The following is a 23,439-nucleotide window of genomic DNA, read 5'->3' on the forward strand; positions in this document are numbered from 1 at the left end:
GAGTGTTTTTCAATATAGTACATGGCTACATTATCTCTATTGGTGTTCAAGTGTATTTGAAAATTTAAAAAATGTCAAAATGACAGAGAAGAATCACAAAGGGTGGGAGAGAGAGAAAATGATTTCATCAACAGAAGGACAAAGTGGAGGGAATGTAGGGAGAGGTCAGGACATTCTTCTCTTAGCACTGGCTTCTGGGTTGGGTCCTGGAACAAAACCATGCACCCCCACCTCTTGTCTGGGAACAGTCAATAATGTGCATGGGTTTCCACAGTCCAGGGACGCTTTTATCTGGCCTGCTCTGAGCAGTGCTGACTGGACAGTTCCTCCTGTGCTCCATGCAGCCCCAGGACCTGGACTCATCACCCCTCCTGCAGCCAGAATCCAAGGACAGAACAGAAACATGCTCTCCAATCCCTAATCATGGCTGAAGTGGTCTCTAGCATGAGGTTTTCACCTTGTTGGGAACTGGGGTCAGTAAAGAAAAGAGATTTAGGTCCCCAGGGCTCTGAGGGTTGTGACTTGCAAAACCAAGCACACAGTGGACTGAGGTTGAAGGATGGCCACACACACCTGAGGCACTTGTAACACTTCCTCCTTAAATAAAAACTAAAGCCTCAGGCTGAATACTGAACAAACTCCTGGGTTTGGCTGCAGATTTCTCCCCGACCTAGCCCAGGGAGGAAGTTGGAGACCAGCCAGAAAATTCAATTCTATCAGTGAGTGCACAAACCTTCTCTTGGGCATCAGATCCCTCGACTCCCAACAAACCCTAAACCATTTCTTAGGGAATCCTCAAGGCAGGATGATGAATAATGAAACAGTTTCTATTTGCTGAACTTATCCCACAATTGGAAAGAAGTAAAGTCAAGGGAGGACCATTCCTTTCAGTTTATCACAAAATTAAAACAATTGGACCACTTTAACTTGCTCTTCATAATTATAAGAAATGATTCTCAGAGCTGTAAGTTCCTAAGCTGCAATGTTAACTGCTCATCTCGATATCACAGGCCCAGACTCCTCTTTAAGCCCCTGCCAAAGAGTATCTGCTGCACATCCTGGATGAGTCTTTATTTTTAATCTGGAAAGATAAAGAGAACCAGGAATGATGGTGCATGCCTGTAATCCCAGGAACTGGGGTGGGTGAAGCAGAAGGATCTCAAGTTCAAAATGAGTCTCAGTAACTTAGAGAGATCCTATTGCAAAATAAAAAGTAGAAAGTACTGGGGATGTAGCTTAGGGGTAAATAGCCCCTAAGCTCAATCCCCAGTATCCACTTTTCAATAAAGAGAGAGACTTTCTGAAATTGAGATTCAGAGAGACACAGATACAGAGCAGGTGGAAGAGAACCTGGGAGGGGAGCTGGAGGGTGGGGAATGTAGCAGGTCCTCTCTCAGAAGGGGCAAGTGCCAGAATCCTCCCCTCTGCTCTCTCCATGCTCCCTCCTTCCTGGAGCCTAGCCTAGCAGGCTTCCAAGCTAGTTCTTTCCTTGATGGTGAATGGAGTGAGTGCGGCAGTCACAGTTCACAGCTGGGACCTTTTGTCTCTAAGTCATCTGACCCTGGAGACCTATGATTCTGGAGGAGCCTTTCCAGAAATGTGGCATTAGGTGTGGTTGTACCCAGGTGGGTAAATTGTACTGAGGTCTAGTCCACACAAAAACTCTCCATGTGTAATAGATCTGGTTCCCTCACCTGAAAGCTGGCCAGCCTCCCCAGGGATACATTAGACATGGGGGGCAACAGGTGTGACTGTAGTTCTGGGCTACATGGGAGCCCCAACCCCCACAAATTCCTTCCTCCTTATTCATCATCCTTTATTCACTGAAAACTCCCCGAGTCTAAGCACAGGTGAGCAGGGTTGCAAATCAGCCCTATTGGGGAAGAATGGGTTGGTGATGGGGCTTATTTGTGATCATGTTTCCCACCTGGGCATGTTGTAAGGTAGTTCTGATGTTCTAAGGCCAGTGTTGTTTGGGTGGTGATCGTTTGGAGATCTAGGTCCTCAGGGAGTGGGCAGTGTTCCTGGGAATGGTCTTGCACTGTCTGAGATCCAGAGATGGGAAGGCAGGAAAGGAAGCTCCTAAAAAGTGAGGGGAGAGTCAGGGAGGGAGTGTTTCCTGGCTGGGTGGAGGGTGGCCCTGGGACATAGCCACTTTGTTGGACTCTCTGGTTCTCATTCATTTGTTTCATGCCAGGTCCGACATTCAGTCCCACACACCCCACATCATCTATGGACATTGACCAAACTCCTGGAAACTGGTTCTGACTGCCTCAATTGTTCCCCTGAGACCTCCCATTTCCCTCTCTGGAGAGCAACCCTCAGAATTCTGAATGGGGTGTGGGCTTTAGTAAATAGCAATGTGTCAATATTGCTTCATTAAGTATAAAAAACTACCATGCTGATTTAAGAACACAATAATAGTGGAAAATAGATTGGAGGTATATGGACTGCTGTGTTTCCTAATTTCTCTATAAACATAAAGCTGTTTTTAAAAATGAATTGAATTTTTAAAGGTTTCAATAATGTTCAAGTTTTAAGTGATGTTAATTACATTATTTGAAGGGGAGGATCCAATTCCACACAAAATGGAAGAATGTAAATTGTCCCCATGAAACTGCTGAAAAATAAATTGAGTGGAAAGAGTACAACAGAGGTCCAGCGTAGATTCCTAGTGTTGTCACTGTGGATCACAATCACGCAGCCTCTTTCAGATTGTAGCTGGAGCTACAGGAAGCTGTTTCATACACTGTTGAAAAGGCCAAAAAACATGAAAGGAAATGACGTCTGGAATTACATGCTTCATCACACCCACACTCCACCCCAAAATGGCACAAAAGAAAGAGAACTACCCCCGGAAGTCTACTTGTGGTATAAACAAGGTCATGATGGACTAGGGCAGAAAAAGGTCATGAAGATCTTTCTAAAAAAGTCCCTTCGGATGAGCTTGTACACACCACCAAGCACGAGTTTCTCATCCATTAGGGTTAGAAAGCCAGTGTGTGACTCTCAGTAAGTCACACTTCATTCATTTACTCAGTGCAGTTTACAAAGTGCCCAGACATTACCAGTTTCCACTTCCAGGCATTTCTAAGTTGAGAGAGAGAGAGAGAAGAGAAGAGAAGAGAAGAGAAGAGAAGAGAAGAGAAGAGAAGAGAAGAGAAGAGAAGAGAAGAGAGGAGAAGAGAGGAGAAGAGACAGAGAATATGTAGAGGGTCCACTAAGGACTCTTACACACAGTTCTACAACTGAAAGGATTTTTTGACTTGGGTTCCTTCTATACTCTGAAATGGTAATACTTTAAAGATGAATCCTCTTTGACTGAGGTCTAACATGATTTTTATCAACTCTTGTATCCCATACATATAGCATTAAAAGGCACACTAAATTCTGAAGGTAGCTATATTGCAAAATAATTAAAATTAATGATGGTACAGTATTCATTTCTGCTTGAAAGTCCAGTCCTAGACCAAGTTTGTGACCACTGGCCTTGAAGTTCTTGCCATCCAACAGAGCCAACAATGTCAGCTTGACACCTGGATTTAGGATCTGGATGTTTACTAAAACAATCAGGCTGGAGTTTTTCACTTTGGCTGAGAAGCAGGGATCAGGATGGATCAGACAGTTTGTTGCTATTTCAAAGCATGTGTTTCCTGCTGTCCAGGTGAGATAGATGGTGGTCTCCAACTTCTTGTTTACCTTCTGATAAATGGAGCCACCAAACTCGGTTCTGTCATTCACATTAGTGTGAAGCTGGAACTTGACAGTCTTGTAACCAACTGGGAAGTTGCTCTGTGTCCCTTGGGACAATGCCATCTCAGAATTCATTTGTCAGTCAGCAAGGCAGCTCTCTGTCCCAACACCAGAGCACCTCTGTGGAAGGCCTAGGGATGTCAGAGGCCACCCTGTAGCCCAGGTGGACATGCTCCTGCTTGTATCTTGTCTCAATTTTAGCATGTTTCCCCCAGTGTTAGGTGAGAGGGATGAATCAAAGGTAGTGTCAGTCCAGGAGCACTGTGGCCTCACTGTTGCCTTCCTGTGTAGTATGTTGTCACTGTCCTGCTTCTCTATACACATCAGGTATTGTTTGTCCACCTGTACTTTCTTTCCAGACTGCCTATCACTTTGGGGGTTTGAGTTGATCGATCCTGAGGTTGTAATTCCAATGCATTCTCAGATTTTGTTTTGAAAACAAAAAAATAGTTTTATGAAGCCAAATCCATAGCCCTTGGTGAAGATGTCCCTAGAACATTTGCCAAGATCATCATATGTGGCAGATGCAGTAGTCTTTTACTCAGAAGTGGTGGCAACAAGAGTTGGGGGAGTGGTATTGACTACTACAGGGGCTGAGGCACAGAGTCTGAATATTATTTATTTTCAATATTGAATTTCCATGTATATAGTAAATGAAAGATATCAACAAATGCTTCCTGTTTTTCCCAATCAAGAGTGAATTCTAATTTTCCCCTAATCCCATTATATCTGAGGTTGGCCTGAAGACTGTGTTGGAAATTATCTGAGTATCATGTCAATAATATAGTTTTCCACCATCAAGGCTAATTTCCAAAGTAGACCATAAGCTTTGTGGCTACTGCACAAGCTTCTAGGAAAACTTGCCCATGAGTCAGATACAGTTGAACACACCTGAAATCCCAGCACTTTGGGAGGCTAAAGCAGGAGAATGGAGAGTTTGAGGTGAGGCTTTGTAACTTAGAGAGATGCTATCTCAAAATAAAGAATAAAAAGGACTGTGGGTGCAGCTCAGTGGTAAAGTACCCCTGGGTTTAATCCCCAGTACAAAAACAAACAATATTTTTAAATTGCTCATGGAGCTCATCTGTTGTTCTGCAAAGAAGACTAAGGAGCCCTGTCAAAAGGTCCATGTGGGGAAATAGGGCCCCAGTCAAAGGCCTGGCCTAGGCTCCCAGATAGCACTCAGCACCATTTTCCAGGAACACAAATGAGTCATTCTGGATGAAAATTCTCCAGGCCAAGTCTGTTCACCTATTACCATTACATGAAAGAGACACAATCTGAGACCTGCCCAAATTTGCATGTAAGGAAAAGAAATGAGTGTTTTTTAAGCCACAAGTAAAGAGGAAATGTGGTTTGTAATGATTTTTAAGCCACAAGTAAAGAGGAAATGTGGTTTGTAATGATATTTGACCATCAAGATTTTTCACCAATATGATAAATTAAATGCTAATAGTACATTTGTTTTACAGAAATGTTTGCCAAGTCCCTGCAGTTTTCCCAGGTTGTGTTGTGGACAGGTAAGGTCCAGGAAACATGGACTCTTAGTAGAGACTGGATGTTTGGTCAGCTTTGAGTCACTGTAACCAAAATACCTGACAAAAACAACTTAGAGAAGAAAAGATTTTTTTGGGGGGGGCAGTCCTCATGGCTTCAGAGATCTAGTCTAGAGGTGGCCAAGTCCATTGTTCTGGGCCCAAGGTAAAGAACTACATCATGGAGGAAGGGCATGGTACAGGAATGCTTCTCCCTTGATGGCAGTCAGAAAGCAGAGAGAGAGGAGGGAGGGGGAGGTGTCACAATGAAGATGAACCCTTCTAGGGCACCCCAAGTCACCCTTCTCCCCCAAGCATACCCCATCTGCCTATAGTCTGTTCATTTAAATTAGGATGATTAGCTTACAAATATCAGAATCTATAATTTCACCTTTGAATATTTCTGCATTAACACAGAAGCTTTAGGGGTACACATTTATTCAAACCATAATATTCTTCCCTGACCTCCAAATGTTCATGTCCATCTCACAATGCAAAATGCAACTCCAAGAGTCACTTAGTCTTAACGTTCCACCATTGCCCAGAAGTCCAAGTTCAAAATCTCCTCTAAGACTCAAGGAAAATTCTTGGCTGTGAGTCTCTGTAAATATTAAAAGCAAGTTATATATATATACATATATATATGTATATATATATATCCAATATACAGTGGCACAGGGTAAACATTCTCAATCCCAAAGAGAGTAATAGGGGCATAGAAAGACGGGATGAAACAAAAATAGTACCAATATATAAGTGAGAAAACAGGTCCCATCCTCTTCCCTATTTCCACAAAGAATGTTTAGAACATAATCTCTTTAGCAAAGTACACCTTCCTCAATCCTAATTTGACAAGTCATTTTGTGGTCAAACTGCAAGTCTTAAACATTCTTTAGCCTTGCTTTCTTCTCCTGACCCTCAGAGTATACCTGGATAAAAACCACCAGCAACATCCATGCTCCTGACTGTATGTTGTGCTGCCATGAAATTTCCTCCACCAGATTAACCAGTTCACCACTAATATATTCAGCCACACTGAAAATCTCAGGACATGGTCATGTTGTAGATAGCCTCTTTGCCAGAATGTAGCATGAATGGCCTCTAGCCCAATTCCCAGGAGAGTCCTCATTTCCCTCTGAAACCTCATGAGCAAAGATTGCATTCCTGTTGGCATTCTGTCCCTCTGAGTTTCTACCACAATCACTATTAAGTTCTGCTTCCAGCATTCTAAAGCTTTTCCAGCCTGACTTTTCTCAAATTCCCCCTGCAATCTGTTTCCAAAGGCTTTGGAACCACATGGTCAGGCTAGTTACAGCAGTAGCCCCACTCCTGGTACCAACTTCTATTTTAGTAAGCTTTGTGTTGGTTTAACCAAAATACTCAAAAAGAACAACCTAGAGGAAGAAAAGGTTTTTAGAGCTCATGATTTCAGAGTTGTTGGCCAATACATTGCTGGCTCCATTTTTCTGGGCTCAAGATATAGTAGCACAAAATGGTAGGAGATGCTGATAAAGAAGCACTGCTCCATTCATAGCAGCCAGAAAACAAAGGGCAGGGGGATATGTGCAAGAGGAAAGATGAAACTTTCCAGGTCACTCCTAGTTACTCACCTTTTCCAAGCTCACCCCACCTGCCTACAGGTAACCAACCCAGCCATCTATTCAAACTAGGATGGACTAATTAGGTTACAGTTCTCACACTCCAAGCATTTCCCTCCAAGCATCCCTGCATTAACATGAGATAGGCAGAGGGTGGGGGGTATACTTAATAGGTAAACCATACCACTGGACCTGTTCAGTCTTTAGTGGTTTATGTGGGTTACATGTGGTAGTCGGGACACTGCCCTCGTGGGTTTCCACAACATGCCCATCACATTCTGAAATGGTCAGCATGACTTGGCTCTTACATCTCACCCAACAATTGGCCAGCTGTGTTGCAAGTGGTAGAGTATTATAACTGAGCACCAGGGTTCCAAAGAATCCCCTGGACCATGCCACAGTCCAGGGAATCTAGATACATAATACAAAGAAGAGGAGGAGTTTATGATTGTAATTTCAGGCATAAATTGGTACAAAGCACTTCTTGATTTTATCTTTGGGGAATGGTCATGATAATTGTGATATGTCATGTAAAATATTTTCTAGTTTGCTATTTTTAAATAATTTCAGACTTCAAAATAATTGTGAAGAAGAATGAAACTTCTATGTATTTTTCACACAATTTCCCTCAATGTAACATCTTTCTTACATAATACTAATTCAGTTTTCCAAACTGGAATATTAACATGGACACAATGCTATTAACTAATGTACAGACTTCATTTTAATTTTGTCATTTGTTCCCTAATGGCTACTTACTGCTGCAGAATCCAGTCCAGAATCCTACATTACTTTAAAAAGAAAATTCTCAAAAATTTCTCTCATGTCCTTGGTCAGCAGGTTTCAGGACACCTGATTTCACACCACTTTCTCTGTAATGCAACTCACCACTATTTTCCTCTTCTACTTCCCCATCTCCAGCTAAATGAAAATTATTTATGTATTTGTGTATTTATTTACTTATTTGGTGTGGTCCTATATTGAAGAGAAGGTGCCAAGTAGTGATGTAAAAGAAAAATTGGAAAGCAGAAAGAGGCCATGGGAAAGCGTGCAGCTTTTGTAGAGAAGAGGGATGATACTAGAGTTTTGAAATGAGACTAGATTCCCCTTTGTCACTTTCCTTCTGTATTTTTGTTTATCAATTAGAAGAACAAAATTCATGGATAATAATGGAAGGAAAGAGCAAAAGGAATAGAATTTATTTAAATGAGTAGAGAGGAATTCTGGCATGTGGGAAAGGTCTGATAGCAGAAAAATCCATTTGGTGTGCTAGTTTTGGGTCTTATATGGTTGGGGTATAGCATGGAGCAAAATCTATGTTAAAGAGGCATTGAAAAAGTATCAGCTGTGTCAGTTATTCTGAGTTTTTATCCATCCTGTAACTCCCACCTGGTTCATTCCCCCTTCCCATTTTCTTTCTTCTGGGACAAAGGAGCTAGCCAGGAATTTTAACTGAAGTGAGCCTCATGGCCTTTTACATTTAAGGTATCCCTTCATATTTCTATGTGTTAGCCTTCTGGTGTGGTCTGCATTTAAGTGAGACCTCGACTGGGGCCCATCATTTCTGATTACTGACCACAGACTCTTCTTACTCAGCAACTTTTTCAGCCCCCCATGGTCAAGGAGACATGAACTTTGGTATTCTGGTTCACTGTGTACTGAAACTTTGAACTTGATACCATGCCCATAAGGAAGTATGAGGATGATGGAAACTGAGCTGATAGAGAGGTGGAGGAGGAACAAGGATCACATCCTTGATTCCTGGTTCCTACAAGTCATGGAATCTGAATCCCACCCAAGCCAACAACCCAGTGTTAAGATTGGGCAGCAGCCAAGAATGGTGGCACATGCCTATAATCCCAGCAACTTGGGATGCTGAGGCAGGAGGATCACAATTTCAAAGACAGCCTCAGCAAAAGCAAAGCACTAAGTGACTCACTGAGACCCTGTTTCTTTTTTTTTTTTATTGTAAACAAATGGGATACATGTTGCTTCTCTGTTTGTACATGGCGTAAAGGCATACCATTTGTGTAATCATAAAATTACATAGAGCAATGTTGTTTGATTCATTCTGTTATTTTTTCCCTTCCCCCCACCCCTCCCACCCCTCTTTACCCTCTATACAGTAGTTCCTTCCTCCATACTTGCCCCCCTCCCTAACCCTAACTCTAACCCTTCCCTCCCCCCCATTATGTGTCATCCTCCACTTATCAGCGATATCATTCGTCCTTTGGCTTTTTGAGATCGGCCTATCTCACTTAGCATGATATTCTCCAATTTCATCCATTTGCCTGCAACTGTCATAATTTTATCATTCTTTATGGCTGAGTAATATTCAATTGTATATATATACCACAGTTTCTTTATCCACTCATCAATTGAAGGGCATCTAGGTTGGTTCCACAGTCTGGCTATTGTGAATTGAGCAGCTATGAACATTGATGTGGCTGTATCTCTGTAGTATGCAGATTTTAAGTCCTTTGGGTATAGGCCAAGGAGTGGGATAGCTGGGTCAAATGGTGGTTCCATTCCAAGTTTTCTAAGGAATCTCCACACTGCTTTCCAGAGTGGCTGCACTAATTTGCAGCCCCACCAGCAATGTATGAGTGTACCTTTCTCCCCACATCCTCGCCAACACCTGTGTTGCTCATATTCTTGATAATCGCCATTCTAATTGGGGTGAGATGGAATCTTAGGGTGGTTTTGATTTGCATTTCTCTTATTACTAGAGATGTTGAACATTTTTCCATATGTTTGTTGATTGCTTGTAGATCTTCTTCTGTGAAGTGTCTATTCATTTCCTTAGCCCATTTGTTGACTGGACTATTTGAATTCTTGGAGTAGAGTTTTTTGAGTTCTTTATAGATTCTGGAGATTAGTGCTCTATCTGAAGTATGATTGGCAAAGATATTCTCCCACTCTGTAGGCTCTTTCTTCGCATTGCTGATAGTTTCCTTTGCTGAGAGAAAGCTTTTTAGTTTGAATCTATCCCAGTGGTTGATTCTAGCTTAATTTCTTGTGCTATGGGAGTCCTGTTAAGGAAGTCTGGTCCTAGACCAACAAGGTGAAGATTTGGACCTACTTTTTCTTCTATAATCTGCAGGGTCTCTGGTCTGATTCCGAGGTCCTTAATCCATTTTGAGTTTAGTTTCGTGCATGGTGAGAGATATGGGTTTAGTTTCATTCTGTTGCATATGGATTTCCAATTCTCCCAGCACCATTTGTTGAAGAGGCTATCTTTTCTCCATTGCATATTTTTGGCCCCTTTGTCTAGTATGAGAAAATTGTATTTATTTGGGTTTGTGTCCGTGTCCTCTATTCTGTACCATAGATCTACCTTTCTATTTTTGGTACCAATACCATGCCGTTTTTGTTACTATTGCTTTGTAGTAGAGTTGAAGACTGGTATTGCAATACCCCCTGTTTCACTCTTCCTGCTAAGGATTGCTTTAGCTATTCTGGGTTTCTTATTCTTCCAGATGAATTTCATAATTGCTTGCTCTATTTCTGTAAGGTACGTCATTGGGATTTTTAATTGGAATTGCATTGAATTTGTATAGCACTTTAGGTAGTATGGCCATTTTGACAATATTAATTCTTCCTATCCAAGAACATGGAAGATCTTTCCATCTTCTAAGGTGTTCTTTAATTTCTTTCTTTAGTGTTCTGTAGATCTCATTGTAGAGGTCTTTCACCTCTTTTGTGAGATTGACTACCAAGTATTTTATTTTTTTCGAGGCTATTGTGAATGGGGTAGTTTTCCTAATTTCTCTTTCTGAAGATTCATCACTTATGTATAAAAATGCGTTGGATTTATGGGCATTGATCTTGTAACCTGCTACTTTACTGAAATCACTTATGAGTTCTAAGAGTTTTCTGGTGGAATTTCCAGGTTCCTCTAAATATATAATCATGTCATCAGCGAACAGGGATAGTTTGAGTTCTTCTTTTCCAATTCGTATCCCTTTAATTTCTTTGGTTGTCTAATTGCTCTGGCCAGAGTCTCAAGAATGATGTTGAATAGAAGTGGTGAAAGAGGGCATCCCTGCCTTGTTCCAGTTTTTAGGGGGAATGCTTTCAGTTTTTCACCATTTAGAATGATATTAGCCATGGGCTTAGCATAAATGGCCTTTACAATGTTAAGGAATGTTCCCACTATCCCTATTTTTTCTAGTGTTTTGAGCATGAAGGGGTGCTGTATTTTATCAAATGCTTTTTCTGCATCTATTGAAATAATCATGTGATTCTTGACTTAAGTCTATTAATATGGTGAATTACGTTTATTGATTTCCTGATGTTGAACCAACCTTGCATCCCTGGGATGAAACCCACTTGATCATGGTGCACTATCTTTTTAATATGTTTTTGTATGCGATTTGCTAAAATTTTGTTGAGAATTTTTGCGTCAATGTTCATTAAGGATATTGGTCTGAAATTTTCTTTCCTTGATGAGTCTCTGTCTGGTTTAGGTATCAGTGTGATATTGGCTTCATAGAATGAGTTTGGGAGGGTTCCCTCCTCTTCTATTTTATGGAATACTTTGAGAAGTATTGGAATGAGCTCTTCCTTAAAGGTTTTGTAGAACTCGGCTGAGAACCCATCTGGTCCCGGACTTTTCTTTGTTGGTAGGCTTTTGATGACTTCTTCTATTTCAGTACTTGAAATTGGTCTATTTAAATTGTTTTTGTCCTCCTCATTCAGTTTAGGCAATTCATATGTCTCTAGAAACCTGTTGATGTCTTCGAAATTTTCTATTTTGTTGGAGTATAGATTTTCAAAATAGCTTCTAATTATGTTTTGTATTTCCATCCTGTCTGTTGTGATATTTCCTTGTTCATTCCGAATTTTAGTGATTTGGGTTTTCTCTCGTCTTCTCTTAGTTAGTGTGGCTAAAGGTTTATCAATTTTGTTTATTTTTTCGAAGAAACCAACTATTTATTTTGTCAATTTTTGTATTGTTTCTTTTGTTTCAATTTCATTGATTTCAGCTCTGAGTTTAACTATTTCCTGTCTTCTACTACTTTTGGTGCTGTTCTGTTCTTCTTTTTTCTAGGGCTTGAGCTGTAGTGTTAGGTCGTTTATCTGTTGAGTTTTACTTCTTTTATTAAATGCGCTCCATGAAATAAATTTCCCTCTAAGTACTGCTTTCATAGTGTCCCAGAGATTTTGATATGATGTTTCTTTGTTCTCATTTACCTCTAAGAATTTTTTAATTCCTTCCTAATATCTTCTGTTATCCATTCATCATATAATAGCATATTATTTAATCTCCAGATGTTGCAATAGTTTCTGTGTTTTTACTCTTTCATTATTTCTAACTTCAATACATTATGATCTGATAGAATACATGCTAGTGTCTCTATCTTCTTGTATTTGCTAACATTAGCTTTGTGGCATAATATATGGTCTATTTAGATAAGGATCCATGTGCTGCTGAGAAGAAAGTGTATTTACGCTTGGTTGGATGGTATATTCTATAAAAGTCCATTAAGTCTAAATTATTGATTGTGTTATTGAGATCTATGGTTTCTTTGTTCAATTTTTGTCTGGAAGATCTGTCCAGTGGTGAGAGCGGCGTGTTAAAATCACCTAGTATTATTGTGTTGTGGTCTATTTGGTTTCTGAAATTGAGAAGGATTTGTTTGACATACATAGATGAGCCACTGTTTGGGGCATAGATGTTTATGATTGTTATATCTTGCTGATTTATGCTTCCCTTAAGCAGTATGAAATGTCCTTCTTTATCCCTTCTGACTATCTTTGGCTTGAAGTCCACATTATCGGAAATGAGGATGGATACTCCAGCTTTTTTGCTGAGTCCATGTGCATGGTATGTTTTTCCCTATCCTTTCACCTTTAGTCTATGGGTATCTTTTTCTATGAGGTGAGTCTCTTGCAGGCAACATATTGTTGGATTTTTCTTTTTACCCAATCTGCCAGTCTGTGTCTTTTGATTGATGAATTCAGGCCATTAACATTCAGGGTTATTATAGAGAAATGATTTGGTTTCCCGGTCATTTGGTTCATTTTTAAAATTTTGTTTATTTATTTGTTTGACACAACTTGTTTCCTCCTTTATTTGACAATTCCTTTAGGATAATTCCTCCCTTTGCTGATTTGCTTCTTTGTTTTTCATCTCTTCCTCATGGAATATTTTGTTGAGAAGGTTCTTTAATGCTGGCTTTCTTTTTGTAAATTCTTTTAGCTTTTGTTTATCATGGAAGGATTTTATTTCATCGTCAAATTTGAAGGTAAGTTTTGCTGGGTATAAGATTCTTGGTTGGCATCCATTTTCTTTCAGGGCTTGAAAAATGTTGTTCCAGGCCCTTCTAGCTTTTAGGGTCTGGATTGAAAAATCTGCTGATATGCGTATTGGTTCCCCCTGAATGTAATTTGGTTCTTTTCTCTCACAGCCTTTAAAATTCTGTCTTTATTTTGTATGTTAGGTATTTTCATTATAATGTGCCTTGGTGTGGGTCTGTTGTAATTTTGTGTATTTGGAGTCCTATAAGCCTCTTGAACTTGATTTTCCATTTCATTCTTCAGATTTGGGAAATTTTCTGATATTATTTCATTGAATAGGTTGTTCATTCCTTTGGCTTGTTTCTCTAGACCTTCCTGAATCCCAATAATTCTTAAATTTGGCCTTTTCATGATATCCCATAGTTCTTGTAGATTCTGTTCATGATTTCTTACCATCTTCTCTGTTTGTTTAACTTTGTTTTCAAGGTTAAATATTTTGTCTTCAATGTCTGAGGTTCTGTCTTCCAGGTGTTCTATCCTATTGAATATGCTTTCTATGGAGTTCTTAATTTGGTTTATTGTTTCCTTCATGTCAAGGATTTCTGTTTGGTTTTTTTTCAATATCTCTAACTCTTTATTGAAATGATTCTTTTGCTTCCTGTATTTGCTCTTTTTAACTGTCGATGGTGCGATCATTCAATGCTTGCATTTGCTCTTTCATCTCATCATTTGCTTCTCTGATCATTTTAATTATGTACATTCTGAACTCCTTTTCTGTCATTTCTTCTGCCATGCTGTCATTGGGTTTTATTGATGTAACATCTAGATTTGTTTGCAGCATTTTCTTTCCTTGTTTTCTCATATTGTTCAGGTATCAGTGGACCGCTGAGATATTGCAGATTTCCTCTGTTGATTTACAATGTCCCTGAAGATTTCTATATATATCCCTTCTTAGCCTTCAGTAGGCTGAAGTCTTGGAGGAAGTTGATAATGCGGTGCTCCACAAGGAAGCTGCCTCTCTAGGAGTGGTGGCCTTCAGGTGGGGTATATTCCCTGCTAGTGGGCAGAGGTGCCTCCACTTGTTGACCAATGGTCATCCAAAGGGGACCTAGGCTGTGGGCTGAGGCAAGGCCTGTTTGGGCCTGTGTCTCTGGTTTTACCGTCCTTGTGGGGAAACCTCACCAGGCAGGGAAGACTCACCCAGTGGGGAGGTCTCGCTGGTCAGTTTCCTCCTAGAGGTTCCCCTCAATTTACAGCTACTGCCTGGGCTGGGCTGCCTTCCTCTGCAAAGTTTCCAGGGGCCCGGCCCTACCTCCTGGGCCTGGGAGCCTCACCCTTCGCAGATGAATCTCCTTAGGCTGCCCCTCCTCAGATAATTTGCCCACAGGCCTGGAACCTTCGCTCCGCCCTAAGCCTGTCTCTGTGCGGCTCTTCCACCCAGAAGCCTCCTAGATCCTGGGACCCTGCTCTGCACCTAATCGCCTGGCTGCGTGGCCCCTCCTCTGAGTAGGCCACCTGTGGCCCCGAACAATCGCTCTGAGTCCCAGAGACCCGCCACAGGCCTCTTCCTCCAGACAGCCGCCCAGTATTGCCGGTGCGTGTCACTAGGAGTCCAAGAAACTCAACTTCGTGCCTCCTCCTCCCACCAACCACCCGTAGCCCGGGGCCATCAATCACTCCGAGTCGAAGTGACCCTCCCCGTTCCTCCTCCTTCTCCAGATAACCCCCCGGGTGTTCAGGAGCAGTCCCTCTGAGTGGCTCTGAATCCACGTGACCTGCTGCACGGGTCCTCTGGGCACCGCCCGGAGCTCAGGTGCGGCCACTCGAGACCAAGCGTCCCACCACGCTTCTCCTCCAGGCAGCCCCCCTGTGTTCAGGAGCTGTCACTTTAAGACCAAACAACTCACCACTCGCCTTCTCCTCTGAGCAGCCGCCTGGAGCGCTAATGCAGTCACTGCGAGTCCAAAGGACCCGCCGCACTCCTCCTCCTCCTTCTCCTACTCCTCCGGGCAGGCCCCGGGGTTCAGAAGTGGTCAGAGTCCAGACAGCTCGCCACGCAGCCCCTTCTCTGGCAACCGCCTGTAGCTCTGGTGTAGTCACCCGAATCCAAGCGGCCGCTCCTCTTCCTCCTTGTCCTCAGGGCAGGCCCCGGTGTTCAGAAGCGTCGTTCTGATTCCAAACAGCTCGCCGCGCAGCTTCTCCTCTTGCAACCACCTGTAGCTCTGGTGCAGTCTCTCCGAATCCAAGTGGCCACGCTCCTCTCCTCCTCCTCAGGGCAGGCCCCGGTGTCCTGAGTCCACACAGTTCTCCTCGCCACTCTTCCCCTGGGCAGCCGCCGGAGCCCCAGTGGCTGCTCCGAGTCCCAGCGCTGTGCCGAGCGGCCTCCTTTACGGCGCTCCCAGCTGTCGAGACCGTTTCTAAATAAAATACAAAACAGGAATGGGGATGTGACTTAGTGGTTGAGTGCCCCTGAGTTCAATCCTGGGTACCCAAATGAAAAAAGACTTTGTGCCAACTCAAATGCAGAGTGTAATCTTGTTTGGGCCTCTGCTCCCCTGGGTAAATATTATCAACCTCTGCAGAGTGCTGCATGGTGCCATCATTTGGGGTTCCCTGGAGTTTCAGATGATTTATCCCATTACCAATGACTTCTTTTTCCCTCCAAATAGAAAAAAACATTTTTTAAAACCCTTCAAGCACATCACACTCACCCAGAATAATGGAATCTAACTGCCTTGATAAGGAGTATTTAGGCCTAGCCCTGCAAAGGAGGGCATAAGAGTTCCAATCCACAAGTCATGCATCCCTTTTTGAGAGGAGGTATATTTTGAATGACTCTCTCTTTTCATGATTTAGTGACAGTGGATCACCTTGACATTTTATATTAATTCTTTTCTTGAAGTGATAAACATTGGTGTGAGGCAGTTAAGTTACAAGTTCTCCAGGACCTGCACCATGGCACAACTTCAAGTGACATCTCCAGGAATAAATCTCGGATTAACATGAATGTCTTGTGCAGTGTTTGGAGTTAGTAAATTTTATCACAGCCATTCCAAATGCACTAAATTTATAGGATCAAATCTAGACATGCCATTGTTCCTTCTCTGTTAGCAATTATTTTTTTCTTCTCATGTGGCTCATCTGTCCTGCACAAGTTGCATCACGATTTCCAATTCCACTGTTGTGACTGAGTGAAAGCTCTGATGTTTGCACAAAGACGTACACACAAGATGCTGTTACCAGAGTCTAGATCAGGGATCTGATTCTGGGGGTTCCAAAAAATTCAGGTCCAGCTACCCACCACCAAAAAAAAAAGAAAAGACAAAGAAAAAAAAAAAAAACAGAAAGGTGATAGTGAAGAACACGAAAAGGTGTTCAATCAACATTGGCCATGTGGGAAGCAAAATGAGATCAAGTATCTCAGTCCTGTCTTCAGGTTCTGGTTCCTGACAGGAGTTTTAGGGTTAAATGGAGGAAGAATTGTGCAGGGGTTTGAAGTCTGCATAAGAAAGCAATCCTGCCCAAGTGGTCACTCACAATGTTTATCCATCAGACCTGTGATCCTGAAAAAGGCAATTCAGTTTCCAGTAGATGATTGCTCCTGTGTTTTAGGGGTGGGTCTGCTTCCTGCTTGTAGGATGTGTAGGACAGTGACTGGAGTCTTCCAGGGTCACTCCAGGCATCTGAAACAGGATGTTGCAAATCTACAAATTTGAAGGAGATGAGAAGTTAGGTAAATCTAAGGCTGATAAACCTCGGTGTTATTTGTTTTAGGTTAACTCTTCGAAATGATTGACACAACTCTGTGCAGAGTTGAGCAAGGAAATGACCTGAAGTTTCATTTAATAAAGGAGACAGATGTAAGCAAAGGCCAAGATGCCAAGCTTTATCCTGCTTTAGTTACCCTTTGGGCATCTGCAGACCTGAGTAAAATCACTGTTTTTAGCAAAAGCAGTTTTCCAACTCCATGCTATAAAGTTGTACATCTGTTGCAGCATTTTTAGGAAAAGATGGAAAAATTGGGTGCAAACTAAATGACTTTCAAAAGGGCCAAATGAAAAAAATTACAATTTATACCTATGATGGAGAGTCAGGCAGAAATACCTGTGATCACTTAGGGTTTCGAGGAGGTATGTATGATAGTCTACTTACAAAAAGCAAATGTGTAGTCTGTATGTATACATATGTATTTGACTATGCAGAATTTATGGAAAAATAAAAACTTCACCCTGTAAATGCAATTACCTCTGGGAGGGGATGGCATGTTATGAGAACCAGCCCTCACTGTGTAAAAAATGTTTGTTTGTCTGTTGTTTTGTTTGTTTGGTACTGGGAATTGAACTCAGGGGCACTTTATCACTGACCCACATCCCCAGCCCTTTTTATGCTTTGAGACAGTGTCTTTCTAATTTGAACAGGTCCTCGCTAAATTGCTGAGGCTGGCTTTGAACTTGCAATCCTCCTGCCTCAGCCTCCTGAGTCACTGTTATTAGAGGAGCATGTCGCCACACCCAGATGGAAAAGAGGATCTTACTGTTTATAATTGGGGAAAGGCTTGATCTTCTGATAACTTAGAGGGATGGGATGAAGGTAGACCCTTAATCTTGTGTCAGCTCTGCTAATCCAGGTGGAGTGGGGCCTGGAGAAGGGTCCCCAATCTATTCTCCCTCATTATCTGTATAATTACTTTAAGTGATGCTTAAAAATTGAAATATACAGAGAAGGATCACAGAGAATGAGTGGATATACAGCAAATGACTTCAGCAACAAAGGACCAGATGGAAAGAATGTAGGGAAGGGACAGGGCATTCTCTAAGCACTGGCAGTGCCTGATCCTGGGGTGGGCCCTTGAACAAAGTCCCTCACTCCCCACCTCTTGTCTGAGGACAGTCAATAGTGTGCATGGGTTTCCCCAGTCCATGGAGGCATTTATATGGCTTTCTGCTCTGAGCAGTGCTGACTGGACAGCTCTGCATGTGCTCCCTGCAGTCCCAGGCCCTGGAGTCAACACCCCTCCTGCAGCCAGAATCCAAGGACAGAACAGAAACATGCTCTCCAATCCCTAGTCATGGCTGAAGTGGTCTTTAGTATGAGGTTGTTACCTTGGTGGGAACTGAAGTCTGTAAAACAAAGAGATAGTGCTCTGTGTGCTGCACCTCGCAAAGCCACACATGCAGTGACCTTAGGCTGAGGGGTGGCCACACATACTTTAAGCACCTATAATGCTGGATCTTTACCCAAGTCTATCTTTAGAATCCAAATCTTTCACCACTGTTTATCAAAGGGAAATCCATAGGAATGACTGGTACAGAAAGGAAGATGGATCCAGCTAGAGAAAAAAAAAATTCATCACCAGGTGAACAGCCAGAGGGCTTTAATGCCCTCAGTACTCTAAATGAACTTCAAATCCTTGATTCGAGAGTCAGCAAAGCAGAAAAAAATAAGAAAACGGTGCCGTGCCAAACTAGTTAACTATGTCCACACATTGCAAGCAAAATCATCTAGTAAAAAGCATCTCTTTCAACTCAGAACACAATGAAAACATCATGTTTGCATTTGTTCTACTTTACATTTCATTCTATCCTGTTGAGAAATGACTCCAAACTCACAGTCTCTATAGCTGTAGTATAGCCTGCGCATGTCCATAGCCTAGGACTACAGGCTTCTCTGTAAGCCTCTTCCAGAGAATGTCAGTTCTGGCTTCTCTGACAAGGTTTTTAATCTGAAAAGACAAAAGGAGAGACTTTTGTAGTTGGGCTTCATGGAGACACAGATGCAGAGCAGGTGGAAGAGAACCTGGGAGGGGAACTGGGGGTGGGGAACACAGCAGGTCCTCTCTTAGGAAAGGCAGGTGCTGGAACACTCCCTACTCCTCTCTCCATGCTCCATCCTTCCTGAGCCCAACAGACATCCTAAGTGGTGTCTTCCTTGATGGTGGAAGGAGTCCTGAAGTCACAGCTGACACATGAGATTTTCCCCTAAGTCATCTGCCAAAGGAGACCCACAAATCTGGAGGAGGATTTCTAGAAGCGTGGCATTAGTTGCAGTTGTGCCTCTAGGTGGGCAAAGGTGCATGGTCTATCCCACACATCAGCTTTCCATGTGTAATAGATCTGGTTCCCTCACCTGGAGGCTGGCCAGCCCTCTCCTGGGGTACTTTGGGTAATGTCCTCAAGTGGCAGAGAACACCAGGCCTGGCTCCAGTGCTGGGCTTCTATAGGAGCCCCATCCCACAATCGCAAATCACCTCCTCCCTCTTCCTTATTCATCACCAGAAATCCCTGAGTGTGAGCACAGGTGTGCAAGAAAACAAAAGAGCTCTGTGGAAAGAAAGGGGGTGGTGATGGGACCGATTTTCAGTCGTGTTTTTTTTTTTCTTTTTTCTTTTTGTATCATGGATTGAACCCAGGCTGCCTGATCACACCTTTTCATATTTTATTTAGAGGCATGGTCTCACTGAGTTGCTTAGGAGCTCATTAAGTTGCCCAGGCTGTCCTTGAACTCATGATCCACATGCCTCAGCCTTCCAAGCCACTGGGATTACGGGTGTGTGCCACTGCACCTGGTTTATCTGTTTCCTTCAGGGGAATGTCCTACATTAGTTCTGGTTCTGCCTAAAGCCCAGTGTAAGTTTGAGACTGATTATTTTGGGATCTTGGTGATCAGGAAGGGGGAAGTGTCCCTAGGACTGGCCTTGGACTGCCTGGAATCAGGAAAGTGAAGACACAGAGAACACGCCTAAGAGAAAAGATCATAGTCCAGGGAAGGGAGTGTTTCATGGCTGGGTGAAGCTTGAAGCCACATATACCTCTGTGATGTTCTCTGACTTCCCACAGCTGGATCAGAGAATTCTGCACTCTAAAGAGGATCAGATTGCACATGAGGAAATCTCACTCTGGCCCTGAACTGGACTTGAGCTGGGATGTTGGTAAGAGTGTGATAAGCTAGAAGTAAGTCATGCTTTCTTAAGTGTTCTCTGACACAGCCCTAATTTAAACAGGTTCATTGAAGGAGCACTGGGATTCCTTGACCTCAAATCTGCAAGGAAGTGGAGGGGCATGTCATGGACACTGGAGTCAGGTGCTTCTTGTTCAGTTTGCCAAATTCCAGAAATAAAAGCACAGGATGCTTTACCAGTCAGCATTCATCATCATAGTGGAATAGCTAAGACAACTTGTGAAGGAAAGTTGATTAAGCTTGCAGTTTTGGAGATTCAAATGTATGAATTGCATCAATTCAGCTCTGGGGAGGGCCCTCATAGCATCACACCATCATAGATAGTCACAAGAGATTATGTGTGTGGGTATAAATGATCACATCTTGAGACAGGAAGCCAGAAAACTGGATGGGGTCAGGTTTGGACTTTTGCAATAAACTTGTAAAGAGAACAAAAGAGAAATCCAGGGGACATCACTTAATCCCTCCCATGGGCACAGCACCAGTGACCTAGGGACCTCCTATGAGGCTCCATCTCTTTGATTTTCCACAACCTCCCAATATCACCACCCTGAGGACAAAGACTCCCATGAGTGGACCCTTTGGAGGAAAACCACACCCAAACCACAGCAGAAGCCCAGATGCATTTTATATTCAGATAAAAAATGAATCCATATTTGGAGTACTTTGGGTACAACATTTGACATGAGCTTACACTGGAGATTTTTATCTTATTTGAAATTCACATACAACTAGCAGACCTATGTTAATGTGGGAATCTCCCTGAGAGATGATGCCAGGTGTTTATTGAACTTGGGTTTCAGGTTTTCAAGGAGTTGTTGGGTTGTGGTTCCCTGTAGCTTCACAAGCTCATCTTTCCCACAAAGAAAGAGGGAAATTCCCCTGGCTGAAGGGAGCATGCTCAACGCTAGGTCTCTCTAAGGCTAATTTGATGGGGTCTCTTTTTCTCATTCCTTTGTTTCTTGGAAGCTCCAACATTCAACCCCACATTCTCCTCTAGCTCCCAGCTTTAAGTGAACTCCTGGAATCTGGTTCCTGGCTGCATTGATGAGTCTTCTGAGACCTCACATTTACCCCCATAGAGAATGTGGGACAGGAACTGGAGAAAAGCAAGGACTACCACAATCCCCTAGAGCCAAGAAGGAGAGGAGAAGTGACTGTGGTCCTCATTTCTGCACACAGCATCCTGGGGCTGAAGCCTTTTGGAATCCGTGATTTTGGTTTTCAGGAACACCATGTGACGGTTTCACTTAAGATCTGCAGAAGGGATATCAGGGAAGCACTCCGAATAGAGATACCTAATATTTCTAGAGCACAGTGTATAAATATTCACTCTGAAAGAATAAATTTAAGTCACACATAGCCTCCAATTCTCACACCTATTCAAGCAAGACTTTCTACCAAACTAATAAAAGAACCACAAAAGCCTTCCCACGGTACACCCATTCATACCCTGCCTGACCCCAGCACAGCTCTGCAGGTGACACTGAGGTCCAGGAATGAGTTGCTCATCTCTTTCTTCATTTGTATATCCTCATCAATTTCAATATTTACACCACATGTAGCTACTGGTGCTTGTGTTCATGAGCACAATGTATGAACAATGTACCACGAGTCATTTATGACAGTGCTTTTTCTTATTAAACATCCCATAATGGTTTTCTGAGTTTTGCAAGAGTCTTTTCACTGCTCAAGTCTGAAACACTTTCAATTTCATCTGAAGTCCTATGTCTCCTTCAGGAATCTGAATCGCAATTGGGATAAATAACATCCAGAATAGAGGGGGCTGGGATGGTAGCTCAGTTGGCCTAGTTCTTGCCTCATATGCACAAACACCTGTTTCAATCCCCAGCACACACAGAAAAAAGTCCAGAAAAGAAATTAATTGAAAAAATATAGAGGAGTTCAGAGAATCAATCAGAAGGCTATAGAAATGGGTTCACAGTTTGCAGCCCTCTTTGTGAAAAAAAGTAAATGATTATAAATAGGGAGAGACTACTGCAATGAATAAGCACATGGTGTGTTAGTCATCTTCTCATAGCTGTGACCAAATGACCCAGCAAGAACAATCTGAATGAGAAAAAGTTTATTTTGGTTCATGGTTTCAGAGGTTCAGTTCATGGTTGGACAACTCCATTGCTCTGAGCCCAAGATGAGGCACAACATCATAGTAGAAATGCTTGATAGAAGAAAGCAGTTCAGGACATGGCAGCCAGGAAGCAGAGAGAGCTTGAGTGTAAGGAGCCAGGGATAATTCCTCAAGAACCCACCATGAATGACCTACTTCATCCAGCCCAACCCCACCTGCCTATGACTACCACCCATTAATACATTCAAAATCCTTATTCATCAAATGAATTAATCAACTATTTAGGTTAAGACTCTCATTATCTACTCATTTCATCTTTGAACAGTCCTGCTTTTTTTACATATGAGCTTTCATGGGACCCCATGTATCCAAACCATAACATTTCACCCTGGCCCACTAAAGCTCATGCCCATCTCAGAATGCAAAATATATTTAGTCCATGTTATGGTTTGGATGTGAGATGTCCCCAAAACTCTCATGTGAGACAATGCAAGAAGGTTCATAGGAGAAATGACTGGATTGTAAGGGTTTTAACCCAATCAGTGATTTGAGCCCCTGACAGGGATTAACTGAGTGGTAACTGAAGTGGTGGGTGTGACTGGAGAAGGTGGAAATGGGAGTGTGGCTTTGGGTACATATCTGTATCTGGCGAGTGGACTCTGTTTCCTGACCATGAAGTGAGCTGCTCCCCCCACCACACAAGGCAGCCAGGATGTTCAGCCTCACTTCAAACCCCAAGGAAAGTGGCCAGCCTCCATGGATTAAGACCTCTGGATCTGTGAGTCCTCAAATAAACTTTCTTGCTCTACAGTTGTTCTTTTTGGGTCCTTTAGTAACAGCAACTAAAGCTGACTAAAGCTGTCCACTTCCTGTAGTCTCCACAATCTTAACACTTTCACATTGCCAACAAGTCCACATTCACTAAGGCTCAAGCAAACTCTTGGCTGTGAATCCTTGTAAAGATCAATCACAAGGTACAGATCTCCCATATATCATGGCACAAAGTGAATATTTCCATTCCAAAAAGGAGAAACAGGAGCACAGAAAGAAGGGGTGGGACCAAATCAAGACCAAAATTCAGCTGGGCAAACACATCCATAGCTCCATATCCAGCATCAGGGGCACATGGCATCATGATGTTCTCTCCAAAGGGCTTGTGTAGTTCTGCCCCTAGGGCCTTGCTCACTGTAGCCCACACGGCCTCTCTCTTGGCTTGCTTCTGCTTCATTCCTGCAGCTTCCTCAGCACATGTTCCATGTTACTG

At 42.5% G+C, this 23,439-nt stretch overlaps 2 protein-coding genes and 1 pseudogene across 4 annotated transcripts in view; 2 read left to right on the top strand and 1 right to left on the bottom strand.

Moving 5' to 3' along the window:
- The window catches only part of LOC306647874 (insulin growth factor-like family member 4), a 454,704-nt gene that overhangs the window by 235,193 nt on the left and 196,072 nt on the right, over positions 1-23,439 (top strand). The window lies entirely within an intron of this gene.
- The window catches only part of LOC306647881 (insulin growth factor-like family member 3), a 272,092-nt gene that overhangs the window by 194,991 nt on the left and 53,662 nt on the right, over positions 1-23,439 (top strand). The window lies entirely within an intron of this gene.
- LOC306648506 (non-selective voltage-gated ion channel VDAC1-like) lies at positions 2,711-23,403 on the bottom strand (annotated as a pseudogene). The gene is made up of 3 exons: positions 23,236-23,403; positions 3,436-4,287; positions 2,711-2,749 (listed from the first exon to the last, which is right to left on the bottom strand). The product of its transcript is annotated as a non-selective voltage-gated ion channel VDAC1-like (transcript).

The sequence above is a fragment of the Sciurus vulgaris genome (genome assembly GCF_902686455.1).
Source record: "Sciurus vulgaris genome assembly, chromosome: 17".
NCBI classification, from domain to species: Eukaryota; Metazoa; Chordata; class Mammalia; order Rodentia; family Sciuridae; genus Sciurus; species Sciurus vulgaris.